The following is a 20,309-nucleotide window of genomic DNA, read 5'->3' as shown; positions in this document are numbered from 1 at the left end:
CCCTAACTAACTGTGCTTTTTCAGTGGCCCACTGAAAGCATAAAAGAGACAAGGGTGAAATATGTGACTACTGAGATTTTGCCATTGATTTTTATTGCTAGTGGCTCGCCTCTGAGTATCCTGGAGCTGGATGCTGGCATCCTGCTCTGAGAAACGGGTTGTGTAAGCATCAGGGATTTGAGCACGTTTCCCTTGACAGCCCCTGTGAATGAACCAAAGGGTACTCTGTCTGCTCTGCTTGGGGTACATATTGCCAGGATGTGTGACCTTGTAGGGCTAAACCATGGAGAGAGAGAAGGGACCTTACTGTGCCAGTCCTGCTGGGAATTGGGCACAAACTCAGTGCTGAGCTCTTAGTCTCTGAGCATAGTTTTTTGCCTCAAAACAAAATATTACATGCCTTGAGGACTTTACTATTTGTTAGCAGCTGAAAAGCCTCAGGACTAGATAAAAGCTTTGAAAATCTGCGTTTTGGGTGTATACAGCTCTCAAGGGTTGAAACTCTCAGCTGCTTTCTGGGAAGCTCCTCCATGGACAGTTATTCTCAGTCTCTTGGGTTTCTGCTCTGTCCCTATGTAACACCTAACATTACTATCTTTTCCCAGACCAGGCCTGTAGCAACTTGTTGGAGTCCTTATAATAACCTCTTTATATCTTTTGTCACCTGAAAATGAGTACTGACACTGCCTTTTACTGCTTGCAATCTGAAGCAATAAATCAAGTGCACTGTTACACACACAAATCCTCATGGTTTTGTCACTGTCTGGCTTTTAATTCAGCTCACACTGGATTTTATTTCTGGTTTTAGACCAAGTATAGCAATTAGATGCTTGCCACATTGCTAATATTTTAAGACTTAAAAATATCAATCACTGTTACTCTGGATAAATGTTATCCAGTATGGCCAACGTACAGGTGACAACCTTTTAGGGTGGAGAGTAGCTATAAGATAGCAAATATCATGTTTTATCACAGCAGAGGCCAGCTACTAAAGGATGTGCAGACACACACCAGCATCTCAAACTACTGTTGGTTAAAGAGGATGATCTGATAAAACATGAATATTAGAAATGCCCTCAGTTGCTGTCCTGCTGGAGAAAGGCAATTAAAAAATCAAATCACTGTATGTGTGATGTGTCAGGACTTTTGGTATTCTGTTTTACTGTACTATTCTGCTAATGCCTGGAAAAAGTGGCAAGATAATGCCATAGTGTCTTCAGCTATTCTGGACAAGATCCTGCAGCAGTGGGAGCCCAAAGCTGTATCCTTCAGTGTAGCACTGAGCAGCTGCAGCATTTCTAACAGGTAATAACCTATGGAAAGGTGGCAACAACTGAAGAAAAATGCAGCCTACATACATGTGTTTTCTTTGTCTAATTGAATCATAGACTGGATATGTCAGTGTATCTGTTACAGGCTGGGGGCTTCTTTCATGTATTCTTTTCTATTAAGCATTTGTGGAACAAATTTAATTTTTTAACTGCTCTTTTGTTTTTGAAGAAATGAATCCTTTCAACACGATTTCTGATAGAATCACATTGTCTAATTTCTCATGTTTGAAGTGACCTTTTTCTCTGCTTCTCTCAAAATGATATTACTGCAGATTCATAATTCATAGCATCAAGACGGAGACCCAGTTGTAGAAAGTCATGAGGTTTCTTTCTTTGAAAGTTTTCTGAAATCCTCAGACTTAGCTTAAATATACCAATATCTCATGACAGCGTCAGCAACATCATTCTAGAAAACCACAGTGTAGGCTAACTTGGGAAAATTGGGGAAGCTATCCATTACAGAAATATATTTGTGGCTAAGGTGAAAATTTTTCCTCTGCCACGGTCAGTTCTTGATTAATTTTTCTGGAAGCTGCACACATTAGATAATCAACAAACATGCAAATCCTCGGCCATAAGGAAAGCTAGCTTGCTGGTATGTATGTAGTTTTTGCAATGATCTCCTTTTTCTGCTGAAAATAATTCTAGAAGGCAATGCTTGCTTGCTCTGTGTCTGCAAAGAAAATCCAAATAGTGATTTCAGATGATGAATTATCATACCTTTCACCTAGATATAGAGGTATTAATATTCTTTAGGTTTATTAATATTCTCAGGGAGTAATATTCTTCAGTTTCAAACAAATATATTCAAAGCTGTTTGTTTCATGCAGTACACTGATGAAGAAAAGGAAATCTCACAAGTTTCAGGATTTAGCTCATGAGTTTGGTTCAGTTGAACAGCCACACTCTTTGGATGAGGATTAGGTAAGCTTGTCTTCTTTTAATTTGTTTTCATCTCTTAGGAAATATTGGGCATGTGAGGTTTTGACTCAAACTAGTGTGCTGTTTCCAGTCTTCTGATAAGATGTGATAAATGGAGGGAAACCGAGTCCCCTGACTTCTTAGAAGTTAAAGCTGTATTCTCATGTCACATCTACAGCTTTCTAACACATATATGTCCATACATATATATATGAAGCTTGTGTGAAGCTTTTCTTGGAGAGTTTTGATGAAAAGCAAAAGAAAGTCCTCCAGATTTTTGTCCAGTGCTGCAAGAAAATGTGTGTTTATTCATTTTTGCAATTATGAAGTTAAGACTGTCTCATATGTGATTGTTTGTTTGGGTTGTCTGAATTATTGAGGGTTTTGTTCACATGCTAAGAGGCTTTTGTTTGCTTTCTAAGAGGAAATGAAGTCTCTATGTCTCAGGGTAACTTAGATTACCCACGTCCTGGGTGAGCAATCTAACACTGAGTTAGTTGAAGAATGGGCACCGTGGCATCAGCAGTCACTTCAGTTTTTCTGTCTAGCAGGTCTGGATCAATTTTGCAAATGTTTGGCAATAAATGAAACCAGTCGTTTGTGAATTCAGTACTGGTCTTATTTTTTACTTAGTTCTGTTACACACATATAAGTGAAGGTAATAGGACGTTTGCAATTTGTAACAAAACCACACAACTGATTTTTTTTTTTATTTGTTGCTTTACGTGGTGGGTCTAGGATAACTGTCACTCTTTTTACTTGTAACATACACAAACCCAGTAATATTATAATACAAAAACAGATTAAACTGTTTTTGTGTGCCAAAGAAGGGACTGCTCATTTTTAATAAGCCATCTGTTCCATTTAGAAATTGGCTGTTTATAAATTTCCTTTAGTCGGTAAAATATTGGCTTCTTCTAGTAATACTGAGAAAACCCCACAGGATCCAACTAATAAACTGTATTCTCTTTCCACTGTGAAAAAAAATCACAGACCAAGAAAAATTACAGTGTGAGGGATGGCATTAAATAGTTGTGTCCAGATGAGGCCATGGGGCGGGAGGAGGTGGGTGAGGAGAGGGCAGTGCTTGTCCGGCCCCATGGACAAACCTCCCCTTGCACCATGCTGGTGGGAAGCTGCCATGGTTGGGAAAAGTAATGGGAAAGAAAGGGAATCTAAGTAACAATGGTGGTGGTCGGTCTGTATTTCCCGTGATACTCTGAGGGAAGATCCAGGGCACAGTGTGTTTGTAGGATGCGGTTTAAAACAAGTTGACGCTGTTTAAAATAGGCCTTGGTACTGCAATCACTGTGAAAGTCTCATGTTATTTGTGCCATTTCGGAGGGCAGGGGAGATGCAGGAGAAGATCCTATTTCAGTGGTTAACAGCTGAGTTTCCGGGAGAGTTTTGCTGGATAAAGTATACCGATGGTGTGTTTGGGAAGCCCTGCTCTGTGAGGATTGCAGCATGTACAAGAGAGCGTATGCAAGACAAGACAGGAATACTGTGTAAAGGGCAGGACTGCAAGGGCTGTGAAGCAAAGAGGGCTGCAAACAAGATCCAGCGGCTGAACGTGGAGTGTCATGATGTAAGAAGCCGCTAACAGATTGAACTCCTTATCAAAGGCAAAGTTGAGAGATGGCTTGAAGGAAGGGTGCTTAACACATAACAAAAATGCAGCACAGTTCTTCAGCAAGGCTCTTGCTGCGGATTTTTCAATCTCGCCGAGAAAGGCATAACAAGATGGCTGCAAATTGAAGTTAGATAAAATGAATCCTGAAAGAAGATGCAGTTTCTTAGCAGGGAGAAAAGGAATAATTTATCAAGGAATGTGGTAAATTCAGCATCTCTTGATGTGTTTATGGCAAAAGTAAGGCACCTCTTTGAGAAGAATATTTAATCAAGCACTCAGGAGAAGTTATACAACTTGCTTGTGCAATGGGTTATGCTGGTGGTTGCGATTATTTTTTCTTGGCTTTGGAGCCAGTGAATATATGAAGTCCCCCATTTATTTTCTTCCACAGAAAAAGAATAAAAACCCCTGCATTGTCCCAGCATATTCATTGCTACTGCTGTTCTGCATTAAGAAATGCCTATAATCAAATCTCATTATTTAGAATTTCTGACAGTTGCCTGCAGTGGTCAGACTTTTTTCCTTTTTGGTACAGATTTGCCTGGAAATATTTCATTTGGGGCTGGGTGGAGGTGGCAATTATTTGCTCTTGCAAGTTAAAATAATACTCAGCGGTAGTTTTGTGTATTTTCCACATGGTCAGGGTCTGCCTGATGGCTGTTTTCAGGGCCAGAGAGGAGTTCCTGCCCCACCTGGGTGCCGTGGTGCCCCATGTCCCATGCCGTGCATTGGCGCTGGGGGCTGATCCTCTCCTGTGCGAGCCCCTGCCTGCACCCAGAAGCATCACCCCTGGCCCTACCTGCCCACATTGGGAACCCGAGGGTTTGTGCTGTGGTTCGGCTCTTTTCTCCCACAGCTTGCAGCACAAAGGGCTCTAGTGCCACCTGCCCATCCTTTGGCAGTCAGTGGAGTACTCATGCAGGGTCGCAGGGGAATGCGACTCGCTTACTGAGGTGCTTGAGGCCAAATGAAGGTACTGGACAAAGCAAAATGAGTAAGATATTCCAGCACTGCAATACATGAAAGCCAATGAAACGATCTGTTTGTCTGTTCTGGCCACAATGAAGTGACAAGAAATTCATAACCTTTTAAGGTTATGATTATGTATTTTATAGAATATATTAAATCCACTCCTCCTATAAAACTACCTAAGATGCGGCAAAACTTACAGAAAGTAGATTAATCTGTTAACTGATGTAGGCTTTTGAAATTATTTCAACAAAATCCTATTGGTTTCATTCTTATACTAAACTTTTCCCTAAAGAAATGGATATTTTCTTATTATGTTTGTTTTGGACTTTGAAGAATCACAGTTCTAATGTATCCAATTACTTTTTTTTATTAAGAAAGTCAGAAAGCAACATGATTAAGATGTTAGAAATTCTGACTTTACTATCCAAACAATTTCACTTGTTAGCAGAAAAACTTGGATCCAAATTTTACTGGCATCCAATAGACTTGTAATTGGGTTAAAAATGAGCAGGGAATTTGTTTGAGAAAAGTAACAAAATAATTTACTTGTCTCTGTACATGTTGTGCCTTAATATGTTCTGATTTAAAGTCTTTTTCATTTGTTTTTTAAAGAACCTTTTGATAGGACTCCTATGTTAGGTGATACCTTTGCTGTTCTATTGTGGGGAAAAGTGGGAAATCAAGTTCAAAATTCCCTTACTGCAGTACTTCCTTGGTGAGCAACAATTCAGGCAGGACCAAAACCAAGATTTTGAATGCTACCTTTTTAGAGGTCCTATTGTTACAGATACAATAATTTAAATACTTTCCACAATTCAATCGATTTCTTTGTTGAATGTAAATCTTAATAAATCATGCCTGTTAGCGTAGTCCATTAAATGAGATACATAATGTGGCCAGTTTCGTGTTTTCCTAGGAACACTGGATGGAATCTTGGCCCCATGGAAGTCAAAGGGAGTTGTGCCACTGGCTTCAGCAGGTCCAGGTTTTTTACATCAGTTTTGAATGTGCGTGACTAGTGTGCTTGATTCTCAACCTTAATGTTTGGTTTTGCACTTACATTGGAAAAGAACATTTTAAATCCTATCAGGAAGGAAGCCAATGCATGTTCTTAAACCTTTGGTATTATTTCCTTTGGAAGAGCTAGACAGAGAATAATATATATTCTTTCTTTGTCTGATGGCAATACACGGTACTGAAATGAAAATAATTTCAACCTGAATTCAGTTTTATGTTTTCATATGTGTGTGTTTGTGAGTGTGTGCATACTACTGACTTTATTTCCTATTGACTTAAAGTACAGTTAAATATGGGTGACAGGCACGATAGGACTTTTCTTTGTAAAACTTTGCCCATTAGGAGTTGAAGGCTGGTAAGAAAATCACTTCTTCAGTTCCCTTTTCGTGTCTGGAAATTCACAGCAGATGGCCTCAGTTCTCCTCTCATTTACACCATTCTGACTTTACTAGTTTAGGTCATAGTAAATTCTGATTATCCAGCTATGAAAGTGGTATCAGGACCAGCATTTTGGTAACTGGCTCTGACTATGAAAACAAGTACTCGGTAAAACGGAGCAGTTTGTAGCTCTAACAAAACCTGTGGGATTTTTGCTGTGTACTTCACTGGGATCAGGATGTCACCAAAATGTACTGGGGTTCTTGCATAGTAGCCCCTGTTCACTTTCTGGTAATGAGTGACGCATGGAATACCCTAGATAAACAAAAAATGAAAAAGGACATCGCTTGCCAGTTACAAAGTAATCTGATGTACTTAGTGTTTGCAACCTTTGCAAAAGTGGGTTTTGTTTGTGTGATTTTTCATTGCTACTGCAACTTCTGTGAGGGAAGAACAGCGAAATCTATGCCCAGCATACCATAGGCAAAGACCTGATCTGACAAAATAGAACAGCAGATTTCATTTCCATTTTGTGTGAGAGATATTTAGCATCTCTGCTAAACTGTAATATGGCATTTGCTGAAATCCATAAATGCATAACTTTCCTAAACTGCAAATTTATTTATACTGAATTTGCTAGGTTTCAACAAAATTGCTGTAGAAGCTTTGTGGCACCAGAACCCTACACAAATGCAATTTGCAGGTTTGTCACTTTTTCAGCTATATTTTCCGTCCTTCTCATCTTTGTGTTATGGAGAGATACTGACTTTGTGGAATCACTGCAGAAAGTTATAAATGATGTATGAAATGAGAAATCCCTGCTCAGAGCACAGAACTTAATCTATGCTGTTTGCTGTGAAAGTCAGCTCAACTGCAAGCAGAAAAGCCCACCAAATCCAGAAGATACAGACTAAGGAAACTAAAGCCTACTCTAAGATTTTTTTTTTTCTTTCGCTCTGTACCTGGGATAAGCCAGGACATGGTACTGTGGGCTGCAGAAGGTCACGGGGAGGGCAGGCACTCACAGCTCAGATGTGCTTGAGAGTTCTGCACAGGCTGTGGGTTGAGGGGACCATCCTTAGCTGGGTGAGAAGTTTCTGTGCCTGAGCTTAAATGGGAAGGGGGGATACAAGGGAAGTGACTGTGCTGCAGAAGAGGGAGTGGGCTTAATTCAGTCCCTTACATGCCTGTTCTGCTCAAGTCAGGTAGTTTTGCAGTCAGCCACAGTGGGAGCAGGACTGCACTTTGACTGTGGTAGCTATTTCCATGTTATAAGCCCATTCCTGCAGCTTGTTGTGGCATAGCAACTTGCGTGTCCCCTTGGGGAACAACCTGATCTTGGAAGAATGTCACTGGGTGGCCACTACTGAAACAATATTGTAAAATCCCGCAGGATTTTGGAAGTCGAATGCTCAGCGTCTGTGCATGTAATGGTCACAGCACTTGGCTGGGACTGCTAGTCAGCACAACGTAGTTTATCTCACCTTGTCAGGCCAGCAGTGACCCAGCAGTGTGCACAGAAACCACAGCAATCGGTGTCATCCTGCAGGATCCAGCCTCTTGGACAAGTAGGTGCTGGGAGAGAAAAAAGTAATCCTGAAAGGATGTAGTGGTTTCCTTCTCCTCACCATTACAGATTTTTTCAAACTCCTGCACAAAGCTACATTTTTGGACTGGGGTCAGAGACGTTTCTGCTTATCGGTTGTGTCTTTCTATAAAGTAGGTATTTTTTTGAAGTTGTTGTCTAAAACTCTGTTTTCTATGAAAATTGCTTTGGCAGAAAGGTAAATTAGCCCTGCCTGTGAATAGAACAATCAGTTGTTTTGCGGTACAAGCAGCGTGCAAATAGCTTCAGTGGTTCCTAAGAAACAAACATCTCTGCCAAATATTTGTAGTGGAGAATACGATATACAAGTAACAGCAAGCCTTGGTTTATCCTGCTATTTATTTCCCTTGTCCTCTATACCCCACTGTGGACTCACCGTCCATTGCAGCTAGCTGCCAAGAAGGACAGCGAGGGAAACGTCAGCTCCTGTAATCCCAGAGTCAAACCTGGGCAAGAGGAGAGAGCAGTGACCTCCTGGTCAGAGGCAGAAGTGGTCAAATTCTAATCCTGACTTTGGAAATTAACTTTTCCAGGAAGTCATGCCTGCTGATGTCTGCAGCAGTTCACTGCGGGGCTGTCTGTGGCTGCAGACACCTTCTCATAGCTTCTCATAGCCCCGAGTCCTGCAGGATGAAGTGTTTAAATGTGCACAGAGGGTCAACTTGGAAAGACCAGGATTTATTTACGGGACAGTTGGCCTGCAGTCTAGCACACAGAGCTACTGCTTACGTCCTACATAAAATAGATGACTTGGCACTTGGCAAGTGCTACAGGTATTGCTGAAGAGGTGTTTTTTGGCTCATCCATCTCTTGAAAGTTGCAGAGAAACTGTGGTGGCTATATAAAGGGTTTGAGGAAAAATAGAGACACATGAGTAATGGAATAGTAAAACTCAGTTAGGCTGCTTGGCACTTGCAAACTCACAGCCAAGTCCTGCAGCCTTAACTTGGGAAAAAAAAAAATCTACAAAAATCAAAGGGAGTTTTAACAGAGAGCTTCTTGACTGCCTGCTTGTACTAGCAGTAGGTGTTTGGCAGTGAAGTTCCCTTTCCTTGGCAGTACGGGCTGTGACTAGGGGCAAGTATCTCCTCTTAGTATCACAACTGGTACAAAATTATTCAGAAACTTAACCAATGCTAACAGCTAGAAAAGTCTGCCATATTATTAGGAACAGCTTCTAAAATGCTGAAAAAAACTAGAATCAACTGCTAAAGCACATCTTGGGGAACTGAAGGGCTTTATAAATAATCATTAGAATAAACTACTCCCTGCCGTGAGGCGCATCTCTTATTATGCCTGTTATGTCCCTTTTTGGCTTTCTCAGTGCATCATCAAGCATGGATTAAGGTCAAATAAATTTAGGATGAGTGAACACGACAATCTTGACTAAGTTTCCAAAAATGTGAAGGACATGAACTTGTGAGTGAACAAGTGCAACATATTTAACTCCACTAAAATACTCAGATTTCAGCACCAGTTCAGTAAACACTTTCTCAGGAAAAATATGTTGACAATGTCACTGTGTCAATAAATATACATATATTATGTTTAGAATAATATGTATAATTATGTAAAAATAATGAGGAATAATTACTGTAGAAGTGAATATGCTTTCCTCTTGTTTATAAGTATTTTACTCTTCATATGATGTTCATGCTTGAAATTGTATCATTTGTATCAGGTCTGGGGACACTCCAGATTTGAGCAAGGAAGAATATTACATAATCTTATTCTTATGTTTGTTGACTTCTCTCCTAAAAAAAAGTTAGACTTTTAGACCAACCTTTTTTTGGTGTGTGCTCATTTCCAGTATGATGGGGGTCATGCCTCTTTTACGGCCTTGGTTAGTGCTAGTTCTAACTTTTAGCTTAAATAGATCTTCCTGATGCTTGTCCTTAGACATAGTTCCACAAAACAGCTAGCTTTCAGTCACTGGGTTGCTAAGGCCAGGCTTTTTCACCTCCTATTCTAAAAGAGACTCTCTTCTCCCCAGATGGGATGATGTGGAGGTGGAGGAGTACACCTGTGGGAAATGCCTTCAGCAGCATCAGAGCTGAAGGAGGGAGGGCTATCGGCCCACCTTAGTCCCATCTCTCTGCACTGAAATAGGATTACAGACCTGACAGCCATGTGGAGAGGAGAATGCTGACCAAGTCTGAAAAATGAAATTTGATCAGAAGACATAAATAAACTGGGTGCAAGGAGTGCTGGTGGGAGCTTCTGCAAACCTGGGCAGGGAGGAATAAAGCTTTAGAGAGGGAAAGAGAAATGAATGTGAGCAGGGCAAGGTGTCTGCTGCAAGCAGGACCCCCCCCCCGCCCCCATTGCAGTATCTGCAATAAAGAAGAATGCAGCCTCCCCAAAGAGCAAGCCTTCAAATGGCTCCCTGGGCTTCCTTAGCATGGGCAGAGGGACACTTCCCTACGGCGGCAAGCTCTCCATGCTAAGATGAAATCGCAGGTTCCCCCAAGGAAGCCTGTTATTAGTTGCAGCCTGTCTCTATATTCTTTGTCAGAGTGCTGAATGCATTCTCCATCCTGTGCTGTTTTTCAGCCTCTCTTCTGAGCTTTATCTACCAGATTTTTGTTGACCTCCTATGTATTTTGCCTTATCCTGTGGTTTCTCAACTTATTGATGTACCATTTTTATTTTGAGAATAGCGTCTGTATGTTTTTTATAGCTCTGCACACCAATCTTACATTTTATAATGGGTACCGCATTGAACAGTTGTTAACTGTAGATGCTGTTGTCTGTTTGGCAAGTTACAATGATTTTTTCTTCAATTTCTAGTAGCCAGTGATTAAGGTGTGTACCTAAAATCTGTCCCATGCTATGGATAAAGACAATAACATTTCCAGTGTTTGTTTGGACCTTTTTTTTACATTAGCAAAATCTGCTTTATCATTTTGAGTGCAGGAAGGGAACTGATTACAACGAAGGCAGAATAGGATTTATAGTATGTTCTTCTTATAAATAAAGCCAAGCTGCTTTGCCAAATAATGTAAGACATGGCACGTTGCATCATTCTGTTCCTTTCACAATCTATGGTGCCATACAGACTTTAAAAACCTAGAACTATTATATGGATTTCTGCAGGGTAATTGGCATTGACATGTATATTGATTGAATAAATGGACTAACATGCATGGTTCTGACACTCTTTGCAGATTTGTAAGATTACAGCGGTGATGATTCTGTGTCAGCAAAAAAGTCTATAGGAATTTAAAATGAAGCCACGGCCAGTTCATTAATATACATATGTTTGAAATTGCAGCCCTAACAATTGAGTTCTCTGCACTGAACACTATAATATATATTGTCGTGAGCTATATGCCCTCAGATCATTTCTGTGAATTACAAGAAAATTATGGAGTGGAGAATGTTTTATTATTGTGCTTTTCATCCAGAGATACAGGCTTTCACTGAAGAAAATTGAAAACACTGAAAATTAATATGTAAATGCATTTATCAAAAGAAGAGGAAAAAAAATGGAATCCTGAACTTTAACTGCTTTTACATTTTACTTCTTCAAAAAGCAATTTTGATATTTACATCTCAAAAGCACAAGTAGTCCAGCTCTGTAATATCCATTTGGATTCTTACTGAGAAGTGACTGTCTCTTTGCTGCTGGGGGTCTGAAGGTTTGTTTTAGTTAAGCAGCATTGAAAACTCCGTGTGTGTGTGTGTGTGTGTGTTTGTGTGTGTGCATATTCTGAGACAAAACCAAATATACATTCATTTGGTGTTTCTCTTCTTTCTGTTAAAGACGTTCATTGTGGTTTTTACAGGTCAGTGCCACATCAGATAGAATGTGAATTACTCATGTCTTTGTAGGGAAGAAGGAAAAAAGAAACAGTGATACAGACTAGAAACTTCTTTACAATGAAATTTAGCAGTTAATAAATGGGATAAACCACATAATTTAAGTTTCATTGCTGATTCCCACCCCCCCCCACCCCCCCCACCCCCCGCCTTTAGCTTCAGGAAAGAAATGTACTGTTTTTTGGTTGGCAGCCTGACTTAACTGATGAGATGTTGGCAGCCTCTGAGAGGAAGATCCGTAGGCTGAAGAAGACTGTGGGCTCAATTTCCTACAGAGGAAGAATGTTGGATGAAGCATGGAAGCAGGTAAGCTATGCAGCAAACTGGGTCATGTACCTGTGGTACTGCTGTGTAATGTAAGGAAATGAGAGGTTGTTTATATTATTTGAATGGAGACTCTGCCTGTTTGTGCAGTCCTTACTGTACACACAGTCAAAATAGTTGACTCCCTGTAGCCAAAATCCATCCGAATAATCTACAGGTGACACAGGTAGAGAATGGGTAAATCCTTTGATTACATTTTCACTGCTTTTGTAATCCTTTTCTCTTTCTTTTTCTTAACATCGGAAGCAAATTTTTCTGGTGTGCATTTTCTGAACTCCTCTGTGCTGGGTAAAAGTGCTAGACCCCCTAGATTTAAATGATAAACCTGATGGACTTAAGGACCTGGTGCTGAAACATACAGGCAGGAGTGTGTGAATACAGAAGAGACACCAGAAGAGAAAACGGGCACCACTCTTCCTTTGCTGCCTTACATGCATCCTTCATGACTCTGGCCACATAACAGGATGCTGGTGGTGTCAGCCACCACAGCTCTGCAAGCAATTCTGTCCTGCTTCTCCCAACCCGATGCCCAGGACCTCCTGCCCCAGTAGGAAAGGGGACCTTCACCAGAAGGACCATGTCCCTTACAACCTCTAAGTAGATTCTGGGACTGGACAGTTTTTACAAGGTCGGAGACATTTTGACCAGTCCCTTATAACAGCTGTTGGTTCCTTCTGCCACTGGTGTGGATAAATTACCCTCTGTCAGGGTGGTGAGGAAGGACGAGTGACAGTTTTGACTGACCCTCCCACCACACTGTCGCGGGAAGGGGAAGGCAGACTTCATGTGTGCTTCTGCAGTAAATTCTTGTATGCTTCTGCAGTTTTCTCCATGTCCTTGATAAAGTCATTAACACAGACCCATTAATTTCAGATCCTCTGTCTTTCCTGTGCTTAGCTTGGATGAATTAAAACTAAGCATCCAAAATAGAGTAGATGTTTTTGAAGCTTTGGCTTGACCACGTCTGTGTGTTTTAGTGTCCTCTATTGTATTTGGAAGACAATTTTTGTCCTTCCTTAACATTGTTAAATAAGTTGCAAATTCTAAGGTGATAAGCAAGCGTAAGAAACTCACACAGTATTAAACATAGCAAAATGGCTATCACAGAGAAACTGCCGCCAAGCAAAAGTTATTACCTTTTAGGATCTTAGATACTGAAATGGTTGAGAATTTTCTGGGTTCATATTTCAAAGAAAATAGCTTGTCAAGTAAAGAGATTTTAAAATGAATATCTATTTATGCTAAAAATGTTCATAGCATTTTTTTTTCAGAATAAAAGAAAATCTGGTTTCATTGTCTTTCTTTAAAATAAGTTACTCAAGATTTTTCTAACAGTTTTCTTTTTTTTTTTTGTAGAAAAAGCCTTTATTGTTAGTTCTATTTATGTATCTGATATTACTTTTTACCTTGAAAGGAAAATTACTTCAATGCTTCAGATGCTTCAGACAGTAGAATATCTTGGGCTATCAAAACAGAATACAACAGTCATGATCAGAAACATTTTGCTTTAGCATGTAAGCAATTATTTCTATAAAATCATTGATATTCTTAGGATTTAACAGGCATGTTTTGTGAATGTGTTTACATCTTTCCAATGTTTTATGCATTTCTTGTACTGGTTTCATCTTTGTTATTTCTGTTCCCCTGTCTTTCTTGAATTTATGATTAATGTTTCTTTAGGCAACAAAACAATACATTCCAGATCAAGAGTTATGCAAAGTCATAGCGTTTTTTGAGAAATAAAATGAGTCAATAAAATATCAGTATGCGTAGCAAGTTTCCTCTCCATGCCTACAAGGTTTTGTAGGCAAAAGTTATGCTTAGACTAAAATAACAATTGCCTGAAGAGGAAAGAAAAATGGAACAAGCAGTAGGTGTTTATGGAAAATTCTAGTCACTACCTGGATTGGGGTACGATTGATAAAGAGGACAAAAGAACTGATGGCATGGATTTAATGGATCAAGTTTCTCTTCTGCAGTTCATCTCTTCATTAATGACCCATGAAAAGTGAAGACCAAGAGATTTGGACCAAAGAGCTGCCAGAGACTAAACCAAGCATTACCTCTTGAAAGATTGCATCATTGATGCTTTAAATTAAAACTTTATTGCCATTGTAAAATGTCTGTCAGTTACCCTGGGAAAACAAAATATATGGTTTTGAGAGAGCAGTCATTTTTTTTCAGCTAAAGAAGTGTCCTTTTCCCTTAGGAGTGGTGTGAAATGGAGCCATCCACAGGCCTTCCTCAGCTGAGGTTCCTGGCCAAAGACTGTTCTACCTTTTCCATCCATATCTGGTTCTTTGATCCTTTTGTAAAAGATGAATCAAGCTTTGGGTCACATCCACAGGCTACTCTAACAGTAAAGTAAAAAAGAATCACATTTTTTTAGAGAAGCAAGGTAGTAGTTTTCCAACTGATCTGCGACAAAGATGGTACATCCTTCTCCTCCATATAGCACAGGGATCCTGTGGGAGAAACCCCCTCTGCCTCAGGCTGCTTTGCATCTGCCTGCTGTACACCTGAAAGGCAAATACTTTGAGACCCATGTCTCATGACCCGCAGAAGTTTTGATCGGAGGTTTTTGAGCCGTGGCTTACTAACGAGACTGTTAGTGCCTCAGTGACCACAGGCGGGAGGACCCAGGCAGGTATCTGTGGAGGGCATCGACTACCTGTTCATCAGCCAAATATGTTTCAGTGAAACAGAAGGTAACAAGAGTCAGAGGTTTGGATCTCCAGGCTGCCACTCAGGAGCATTCAGGGCCAGCTTCAAAGTGTCAGTGTGCCAGGGAAATATAACAACTGCTGGGCACAGTGGCACAGCTTAGCTCTAAAGAACTACTTTATGCTGGACAGAATTGCTGTCACAGGCACTCAGACACAAGACCTCCTGTTTCTGAATAACAGAAATACTCTTAGCTGAAAGATTTGGTCACTGGTAATATCGAGGAACCTTGAGAGACAGCCACTTCTCTCTTGAAAGCAAGGAATGTAGCATTTGTAGCAGTTCAGGAATTACTGGGATGGCTTTCCAGGACACAATGAAAGGATCTCCTGCAAAAATTATATAGGCAAAGCTAAAGTGCATATACTGAAACTGTAATTTCAAAGTTGTTTCCTCAGTTCTCAGTTACATATGGGGAAACCTAAACTCCACAGCTGCCTGATATATATTTATATATTTAATTATACAGTGAAATTTGTATTTCTGTCCTGCCCTGCTGGAGAAAGTTCAAATCCAAACCTCTCACCTCTCCCCCATACGAGAGGCCCAACTGCTGCGATGCTGGTACAGGAGCTGGAGTGGGGTGTGAGGGGACAGAGAGCATCTATCATCTCTCTCACTGAAGCTGTTCCACTGTGCAGAAAAACCTTCAAAATTCAACAGATCAAAGAGGGACCAAGAGGAAATATGACTGTATCATCTAGTAGTTTGTATAGTCACCTGGCAGAAGGAAATCTGCCTGCCATACCTGCTCTTACACATCTGCACACTTTCATGCGGGAAAATCATTGGATAACATAAAAAAATATCTGACCCTATGTTCTTTGTTTCCACTTTTTGTTTAATTGGATTGTGCATAAATGCTCTGTGTAGGAGGAACCCTTATTAGAAGTATGAAGCTTTTCATGCTGAATGGAAAGATGAAAACATGCTCAGTAAGGTGCTGTATCTGTCTCATGAGCTAAGCTCCAAGCTGACCTGATGATCCCACAAAACAAAGAGCTGCTTATAAAATATGTCTTAATTGCAGAGAAAGTATGAAATTCAAACCAGTTGTTGTCGGTGATGATAGCTTCCATGGATCCTTGCTACTATCTGCAGGCAGCCTGAGACACTACCTGGTAGTCTATGCGCAGCACTGACCTGTCAGAAAACACTTGGAAGGATAGATATTCATAATGTCCCTTCTCCACATCTTCGTCTTGTTCTGTGTTTGGCTGAGGCCTGACTGCACAGACATCTGGCTTATACAACTGAGAAATTCGGGTCCCAGTGCCTTGCTGGTTTTGTGCAAAGATTTTATTCAGGCTCTGCTCTGTTGCCTAAATTCGAGCCTTCTGTGCTTTACTGATGTGCATTTATGGCTGGACAATTCCCAGTATTGAGAAGCAGTATATGGAGCTTTTCATGAGGTTGGGAAATTAATCCAAAACTTAACAAACCATTGTTTATCTCATTATATGCATCTTCAGAGAGCCAAGAGCAACCTACGCAGTGCCACTGTTCTGTGGATTAATTCACAGCTGAAGAAAACAGATTGTTCTTAGAAGCAAAAGCGCTATTGTTCAAATGTCCTGTCATGAGTCCTGCTGCCCTGTGTTACCCGTTGCCTGTAGGAGTCACAAGACCTTCAAGGATGTGGCTGCCAATGCAGTCTCAGTGAGCACAGTACCCTTTATGCCTGTCTAACGAATTTACTTAAAGTAGCATTCACTCGGCTGGTGCTTTTTTTTCCTGTTTTGTCAGATGGATGAATGTCATGGCAGCCAAGGACAGATGAAGGTTTGAAATATTACAAGCAGAAGCCTTTTGCTAAGATAATATAAAACCAATTTTTGCAAACATATCTCTGAGGAGGAAATAGGCTAGAGATTATCATGAGAATTTTTTCTAGCTGTAAAATTTTGTTAAAATGCAAGCAAAAAACCCGCACCCAGTAAACCTATCAAACTTAGTACTAAAACTTCAGTCTTTCTTAGGACAATACTGTTTGAAATTGCCACATCATTCAGTTTTAAGTGATTTGCATACCAAATGCAAAAAAATGATTAACTGGAAACTTCCCCTCTCCACCCCCTCTGAGACATATGGTGAGACAGAAACAGAAATGATGGATGTAGTGGATGATTGCTTGCTGAACCAGTGTGTGAGAAGCTATGCTAGGAATAATTCATGTCAAGATATGGTCTTAACTAAAAGACATATTAAAAACAACACCTTGACAGGTTTAATATCTTACATGATACACATAATCCATGACTTCTAAGGCACGTCATTATCTCAAAACATGGTATTTCAGTAGAACTTCAATTTTATGAAAAGATCTTAAGAGATGATCTAACGTTAAATCAACCTTTCACAAAATCGAGGAAACCTGAAGTTATTCTGAGGTATGGTATGTCCTCGTCTTTATCTAATACTGCTTCAAATCAGCAGTGATTCCCTGGGGAAAGTGGGATAACAATGGTATAAAAGAGGTGAAAGTGACCCAATAAACAGGATAATAAGGCATTTTGGTTGAAAATGCATTTCATATAAACAAAGGATTTACTGCTTTGCCATGCTGAGAACTCACTGAAGCCAAAAAATATGCTGTGTCTGCTAATACAGCAGACATATTTCACATGTATTTCTGTCACCCATATTTTATCAAAGGGGAAACTTTACGATACTTGAAGTGACAAAAAGTTAGGCTTGAAGTTTGAAAATCAGATGATGCTAATGGGTAAAACAGGAACTGTTCACTGCTGTGATTAGCTTTCATGTGAAGATAATCAAGTAAATTACAAAAAGGCCTCATGGTTTTGAGAGATGTAAGATCAGTAACTGTGGCTTGTAAGCTTGCCACTTACTTGTACCTCAGCAGAGATGTTAGGCAAGGAGATGGAGGACTGAGCTGGGACATAGGGACAGGCTGAGGTAGTGCTGCTCCTGACCTAGCATGGGATCCTGGGCATGCCAGTTTTCCCATATTATCTCGTTTGTCTCACAAGTTTAGCAAGCTGTCCTTGACCAAAGAAATTCTTAGGTATTTTGCACAGTCACTGGCCAATGAAATCAGCTAATAATAAGTAAAGGGTATAAAATATCTTCTATTCCAAAGTGGTTTTCATTAAAGGACAGTGCCCCTGCAAACTGAAATAAAGAAAGTTGGGATCCGCATGTAGAAGGGGCCAAGTTATTCAGCTGTATTGAATACAAGAGACGATCAGTACAGGTTTCTCTGACAGCATGTATAAAGAAGATTCTCTCATCTAAGATGTGCATCTGCTTGATTTTTGAAATGAAATTGGGTCAGATTTAGCAAATGCTAGAGGAAAAAATCTTACATGTTCTGTAGTGACATGGAGCATAACAGATGCTGACCATATGGAAACAGCCATTTTTTTTCAAATGATCTAGTACTGTCAATTGAGAAATATGGAGTTTTGTGGATTTATTGTGTTCTTCTCTGAAAAAGCTTGCTGGTTCTAACCAGTGATGGTTTTATCTTTCCATAAATTAGGCAAAGGCTGAGATTTACCTTGTGATGAAAGCAGAACATACATTCCTGCAAACTAAGAAAGCGTAACATAAGCACTGCAGTATTACTCAGAATGCCTAGACCTCTCTTATTGCTATTGTTTATCAGTTTACAAGTCTTGAAATAATAGAATCCAGATCATAAAATGGCAAATAAAAATTATTTCCTATCTATAATATGCCTTTCTATCCAGCAAGTAAAATCCCAGTCTCCTATGTCTTATATGAGAGGGTGATTTTTTTTTTTTTCTGCCAATGACCATCTTGTCAGCAGCTTCTTATTAATACCTATAATCCTTTTCTTTGATGACTTCTGACATCTCATAACTTAAGGAGCATATATTTCAGTGCACAAGCAGTTAGACATAGCAACAGAATGGAACACAATTTTAGTGGCTCTGAGAAAGACAGCTTGATGGCCAACAGCCACAGCTTTTAAAGAGTCTGACTTATCTGTAAATCAGCCCTTAGACTTAACTGTTTGGTGGAAAAAATATACAAGACTCCCAAAAAGCAATAGGCAAAGAATAGTCGAAAGACAACAGGCAACTCAGAAAAAGAAACAAATCAATACTTGAAGTGAAATAATAGCAGACTGACTATAGATTGTTAAAGAAATCCAGTTTTATCAAGAAGTCTTCAGCTTGCTTACTGTCATATGAAGGAAAAGTTAAATATTTGGTGACTAAAATCACCTCTCTGCACTCATACAAGAGATAAAACTTATTTCCATCCAATTCTCAGAAGGAACTTAGTCATTCAGAAATTAAATTTTGGAAATCTGCCATTGTAAGGAAATACCAATATATTGTAACATTTGAGAAGCTAATACAGTCAAACTGAATTTGACATTTCCCTTGGAACTTACTACCCAAGAATCTTGGTAGCTACAGGAGCCCAGTGCTTGAGAAAAATAGATGTACAGGGTGCCCAGGTTCTCAGCTGGTGGGTGTGTGGCATTGTCTTGGCTTCTTCCAAGTCTGCAGAATAAATCATTTTACATTACCTAAGTGGCTGACCCTAATTAGCCACAGAGCAACCTGGGGAGATGATTAGGCTGTGGGCAGAGGCCAGCACAGAAAAAGGCAAAAGAACCATGGAGAGTAATGAAGAAAATGTTTGTTAGTTGAAACTCTGCCATTGGGAGGGGGAACCTGAATGTCAAACACACTTTGATTCATGGTTTGGGGCAATACGTAAAGCTATGATTAGTCAAAAGTTTACTTCATCTTTGAATTTCACCTTTAAAATTATTCAGGTCATTGCTGCTTCTATGTGAAATGAATTGAGGGGTGTCTGGATCAGTAACTTTTCTATTCCAATGTGCAAATTTTTATAACCTTTATTTATTTTATTTTTTGCTCCTCCTGAACTGTGCAAAATGACATGCAGAATGAGATAATTAGATCCCAGTGATGAATTTTAATTCTTTTCAGGTTACCTGGCTGAGCACATGAGCAAACTGCAGCACTTCTTATAAACCAAGGGCTAATAACCCCAAACAAAAAATGGAGACTCAATCCTTCCAGCTGGAACAGGGAAGTCGATACTTTTTTGTTCAGGACGTCAGTAACCTGAGATGGGCCATTCTTTCACAGACACTTCTCTGTGTTTCAGGCAGATTCAACATATCAATGAATTTATAGGTGAGCGGAATCCAAGCTCAATCAAATTTGGAAACAGAAGCTCAGGCAGCAACATCTAAGCGATGAGAAAGTACCTTCCCATTTTGTCTCTATTTCGTGTGAGCTTAGAAGACATAACAAACAGAAAGAGGTGAAGAAGTAAAAAATGGTCCAAGAGTAATTGCTTCCCTCTTTAATGCACTCAGCCATAGCTTGTAGCCAGAAGATTTCTATGAGTGCAGTGGATGTATTTCTCTGAAATTAGACAGGTATAAAAACAACCATTTGGTTTTCTAGTGGCCCTGCAAGATGGGATATAAAGCTGAGGTACATCAATAAAAATTGAATTAGATTTACAGCTCTGCCCTATTACCTAATTATAGCATGCTTGGAGATATATGATAATTTATCAATAAAGAGAGATCTATTGAAAA

At 39.8% G+C, this 20,309-nt stretch overlaps 1 long non-coding RNA gene across 2 annotated transcripts in view; it reads left to right on the top strand.

Moving 5' to 3' along the window:
• The window catches only part of LOC130143955 (uncharacterized), a 46,984-nt gene that overhangs the window by 9,111 nt on the left and 17,564 nt on the right, over positions 1–20,309 (top strand). Inside the window, exons 2-3 of one of the 2 annotated variants that reach the window (XR_008819943.1) lie at positions 2,162–2,255; positions 11,873–11,986. This is a non-coding gene — a long non-coding RNA (uncharacterized LOC130143955). The remainder of the gene's footprint in view (positions 1–2,161; positions 2,256–11,872; positions 11,987–20,309) is intronic. The other variant, XR_008819944.1, reaches the window with a different exon arrangement.

The sequence above is a fragment of the Falco biarmicus genome, chromosome 1, assembly GCF_023638135.1.
Source record: "Falco biarmicus isolate bFalBia1 chromosome 1, bFalBia1.pri, whole genome shotgun sequence".
Classification (NCBI taxonomy): domain Eukaryota; kingdom Metazoa; phylum Chordata; class Aves; order Falconiformes; family Falconidae; genus Falco; species Falco biarmicus.
This window is presented reverse-complemented; position numbering and strand designations above follow the sequence as displayed.